At 38.3% G+C, this 5,534-nt stretch overlaps 1 pseudogene; it reads right to left on the bottom strand.

The window, feature by feature from the left end:
* Nucleotides 1–565: 565 nt before the first annotated feature.
* On the bottom strand, nucleotides 566–4,224 carry LOC118054099 (elongation factor 2-like; annotated as a pseudogene).
* Nucleotides 4,225–5,534: the final 1,310 nt, after the last annotated feature.

The following is a 5,534-nucleotide window of genomic DNA, read 5'->3' as shown; positions in this document are numbered from 1 at the left end:
GTTCCTTGCCATGCCCATTTTCAATTCTTGGTTATTGAGATTTATTTGCAATGTGTATTAATATTTTAGGATTTATGTTACTTTTTTTTCTTCCCCTTTTCAAACAAATTACCCATAAAATAACTAATATAATACACAACTAATTACTCCTTAACAACATAAAATTACACCAGCAGGCACAACAATTTTGCTCATTTCATTAAAAATTCCAAATCTAGAAGAGAGAAAAAAAGAAGTGGTTGCTGAGAAAATTACAAACAACTCTGCACCGACTCCAGTTACATCTTTTACACAATCCAAACATATATTCAACAAATCTCAAGAAAGCAAGTTAAGAGCGCAAAGAAAGGCTTCGCTGCCAACATTGAGACAAGAAAAAAACAATCAACTCTCAAGTTACACGGTTGAAAAATACAATGCCACGAGTCACAGATCACAAACACAAAGTCTAGACTACTTATCAGACATGAAAAAAAGGGACCGAATATGATCTTCTAAATAGCATATAGACTGCAGATATAATCACCACAAACACATACATAATAGCATTAAGGAATGCACCATCTGAAAATTAAATATAGCATGATGATAATGTAAGAGTTTAAAGAATACCAACTTCATCACAACACAACATGTGCGGAGTTCTTACAAGAGAAGACGGAAAAAATGACCCACTGTTCCAATAGGTCGATTACTAATCCACGGTAACAAAATTTCAAAACATCTCAAATGATGAGGCTGCAAAGAACCAAGCAGCAAAATTGGTCCTTCTGCTTCATCATCTCTCAAGGTAACCAAATTGCTTTAACAAGAACGGGAAAATGCTTATAGCTTGTCCTCAAAGTCAGATAGAGGTGTCATCTGCTCCTTCAAACCCTTCCGCTTCCTGATATCAGTAACAAGCTGAGCTGCTTGTGTGCCAGCCTCCAAAGGATCAGAAGACATCATGTCCCAGTGATCGAAAACACATTGTGGGAAAGCCTGTCCTGATGTTGCAGCCCTCAAAGTCCCTGAAAATCCAAAAGACTCTATGACAGGAAGGTATGCCTTGATGTTGTATAAGGGAGTCCCAGGCCTCTGCATTTCTTCAAACACGTGACCACGTTTCTGGTTAAGAACGCTGTAGATACCACCAAGAGCCTGCTCTGGAGCTTGGATCTCCACCAAGTAAACAGGCTCAAGAAGCCTGGGCTTGGCAGTGATCTGGGAAGCATAGATAACCCTCCTGGCAGTTGGAATAACCTGACCACCACCTCTGTGAATGGCATCAGCATGGAGAACCACGTCACAGACTTCAAAGCAGATACTTCTCATGTTTTCTTCAGCCAAAGCACCTTCCTTTGAAGCCCATTGGAACCCAGCAACAACAGAATCCTTGATTTCATTAAGGTACTGAACTCCCTTACACATATCAACAACCATGTTGGGTCCCGTTGTCTCAGGACCAAAACACCAGATTTTCTTAGCAAGATCCTTGTCCCAACCAAACTCCTCTGACAGGATCTTGGCACGATTCTTAGGATCGTCTCTTGGACCAATACGGCCGTCATCAATAGCCACAGCAAGCCCCTCTTCCATGGGTCGTGCCTCCATGTAGAGACGGTTGTGCTTGTTAGGAGATTTGCTCATCACCACACGGCAGGACTTCTCCAGGACAGTCTCACGGAAAGAGACAACAGGATCAGACTTGATGATCTCAGCCCCACCCATAAAGTCTTCCTGCAAATCCTTCAAACAGATCTCAAGGTGGAGTTCTCCTGCACCAGCAATGATATGCTCTCCAGATTCCTCGATGGAACAGACAACCATGGGATCAGACTTGGCCAACCGCTTCAGACCTTCAACAAGCTTTGGGAGGTCAGATGCCACCTTACATTGAACAGCCACACGCACAACTGGAGACACGGAGAACTTCATAGCACGAATAGGGTGGGCATCAACTTCCTTCTCGTTTGTTAAAGTGGCATTCTTGGTGATGAACTGATCCAAACCAACCATGGCAACAGTGTTACCACAAGGCACATCCTCAACTGTTTCTTGCCTCTTTCCCATCCAAATGACGGTTCTCTGCACACTCTTCACATACAGGTCCTTCTTCTCACCAGGGACAAAGTTTGGTCCCATGATCCTAACCTTCAGACCAGTGGATACCTTTCCAGAAAAAACACGCCCGAAGGCAAAAAATCTACCCTTGTCAGATGCAGGAATCATCTTAGATACATAAAGCATGAGGGGACCTTCAGGGTCGCAATTCCTGATAGCATTGGCATAAACATCATCAAGAGGACCCTCGTACAAGTTCTCCACACGGTATTTTTGAGCCTTGGCAGGAGAGGGGAGGTGAAAGATCATCATTTCAAGCAGAGCAGTACTTGCTGGCAGCCATGTCTGCATCACACGCTTCATCAAAGCCTTTCCCATCAAGTCCTTCTCCTCAGACTTCATGACAACACCAAGCTTTTGGAGCATGGGCCACAATTTATCCTTTTGGTCATTCATGCAAGTGTTAATAATCTGCTTGATTGGCTCATAACAAAATTGCACAAAACCACGCTTGCATGTGGGAGAACCGGTGTTCTTGCTGCTCCACTTCTTGGTAGCAGGATCGAAGAAGTTCTCACCCCACAGCCTCTCCATCATCTTACCCTCATCCACGTTAAACTTTGAGGCGTACATCTTGGCAAAGTTGGTCAAAGTGAAAGCCCAACCATGCAAACCAGCAGAGAAAGCAACAGTACCCTTTTCAGGGTAGACCTGACAGTCACCAAGGAGGGGATCTTCATATGTTGCCATGATGACATTGGCATTCTCAATAACCCTAGAGAATGTCTGATAAGCCTCCTCCCCATCAACCTGGAGCTCCAGGAAACACCTGTCCATCTTGTTGACAGTCAAGACAGGCCTGATCCTCTCACCCAAAGCCTGTCGAAGCACGGTTTCAGTTTGAACACAGACACCCTCGATACAGTCCACCACCACGAGGGCACCATCAGTAATTCGAAGAGCAGCTGTGACCTCAGATGAAAAGTCGACGTGTCCAGGGGAGTCAATAAGATTGATGAGATACTCGTTCCCTTGTCTCTCTCCCTTGAAGTTCTTGAGGGCTTCATCAGCCATCTCATAATATAGAGAGATACCAGTAGATTTTATAGTGATACCGCGCTCTGCCTCATCGGCACGGGTATCTGTCATTCGGACATCACCAGCAAGGCAGCAACCTCTTGGGCAATGATACCAGCAGCGGCAACAAGAGAATCTGTAAGTGTTGATTTTCCTGTGGGATATAAATTGCAAAGTTTAAATGCAGCAACAAAGAATTTTAAGCACAAGATAATAATATAAGAACTTGATAGTAGCATAAATATTTTTAAAAAAGTAAAATAAGAATTTAAACGCCAATAGAAATGTCAAAAAAAAGTGGACAGCAGAAAGTACTTGAAACACTTCCAACAAACAAAGGGATAACGATTCAGGAACTTTATCCATGTAACCACCTAACCTACTATATTGGAGAACATAGAAAGATAAGGACCGCCCAAAGAAGAAAACAACTAACGGATGCACTTCAGAGTCGAATATATACATTCAATTCAAACGGATATATACATTCAAGAACAACAAATCGTCCAGTGAAAAACATAAAGTATATAAATTCAATTCAAACGGATGTATCCAATTGGCAGCAACTCACATAAGTGAAAAAGAAAACTCTTACCATGATCAACATGAGCAATAACGGACATATTACGGATGTTATGCTTGTAGTCCATAATACGCCGAAGCTCCTCTGCTGTAAACTTCACCATCTTGACTAGTTTCTAAAACTCCAATGACAATATCAATACCACCTGCATAAACACACAAAAACAGCAACAGGGTTTCATCAACCCCATCAAAATATTGAGCAAAACAACATACAAATCAATCATGTTTGATATACTCAACGAAAACAAAGATACATTAAAAACCCAATTGGTAATAAGACCCAAAAGAAACATCAATAAAGTTATAATCATACTTAACGCTAATAATGACTAAGAGCTCCCAAAAAACTATGATATATTCTTTACAGTTTGTTTGTTTACTAAAACATCTAGACAGAGAGGACATTAAGAATTAAAAGAGGAGAGATAGCTTCCGGAGAGAAGGATGCGGCGAGAGAAGGAGAGAGTGATGCTTTTTGGGTCACTCACTCTCTCAAATATATGTATGAGACGAGCGAGAGGTGCAGGTGGCTAGCTCTTTAAAGGGTATTTATGTGTGTGGTTGACTAGGGTTTTTCATTTTTTGTGGGTTACGGCTTCGATTTTTTTTTTTTCTATTGAGTTTTAGTGGGCTGGATCAATTTTCCAAAGTTGTAATTATAAGTATTTATAGTAAAGTAGAAAATTAAATATAAAAAGGAGATGGAAAATATGAGAAAAAGAATTAAGAAAGTATTTTTTGAAAAGAAGATTCATATTCTTATCAAGAGCGTATTTGATATTGTGGTAGCTGTTGTGATTGTGGTTTGAAAAAAAATTGTTTTTATAAAAAATATTTTTAGTTGAGGTTGGTTTGAAAAAATAGGTGTTTGGTTAAAACTGTGGTTGAAATTGAAGTTAAAAAAAAAAAGTAATTTAATGTGTTTGGTTAAGAATGCTTTTGAAATTGGGGTTATAAAATAATTTTAAAAAAATATATATATTAATATTGATGGTTTTAAATTTAAATATTGTAGAATTAATTACTCATATTACATCATGAAATAAAAAATACTTTATATAAAATATTTTTTATTATTCCATTAAACTATTTATAATTCCATTACATACAAAATTCATTTGATAAGAATTACAGTTTTCATTATTTTTTTAGCGTAGATAAAATATTATCAGGTATAAAATTGATATTACAGTGCGAGTGAATTTAATTCACTCTATTACTAGTTTTTTCGGGAAAAAAATATTGTTCACATCACAGTGTGAGTGAATTTAATTCACTTTAAACTAGTGTTTTTTTTTTTAAAAAAAAAATGTTAAAAAAATTTAATACACTAAAAAAAAAAAAAAACGTGAACAGTGTGCACTGTTTAACTAGTGTTTTTTTTTTTAAAAATAAAAATGTTAAAAAAACTTAATATAGTAAAAAAAAAGAAAAAAAAACGTGAACAGTGCATTATTGTGCACTGTTCATGCTAATTGCATTGTTCAGTGAACAGTGCAATTAGCATGCACAGTACGTGAAAAGCATGAATTCATTATTTTTCATTACCTGCGGTCCGAACGTAAAAAACATGTGGGATCCATGAACAATAACTCATTTTTTTCATTACCAAACGGCTGCCAATTGCGTTTGAATTAAAACGCAGCTGCAGACGCGTAACCAAACACCATCTAAATATGAATTTCTTTCTTTTGTTTATATTTATCTCCTATTATAAATACCATAAAAAAATTTGACTGACTTATCATGTAAACTAGTGGCCTATAAAAGATGGGGTGGACGGGATAACGAGAACAACAAAACACCTTGCATTCTTAGAGCTCTCAAAG

Source organism: Populus alba, chromosome 5 (genome assembly GCF_005239225.2).
Source record: "Populus alba chromosome 5, ASM523922v2, whole genome shotgun sequence".
NCBI classification, from domain to species: domain Eukaryota; kingdom Viridiplantae; phylum Streptophyta; class Magnoliopsida; order Malpighiales; family Salicaceae; genus Populus; species Populus alba.
The sequence above is the reverse complement of the archived record's forward strand: the minus strand, read 5'-3'. Positions and strand labels throughout refer to the sequence as shown.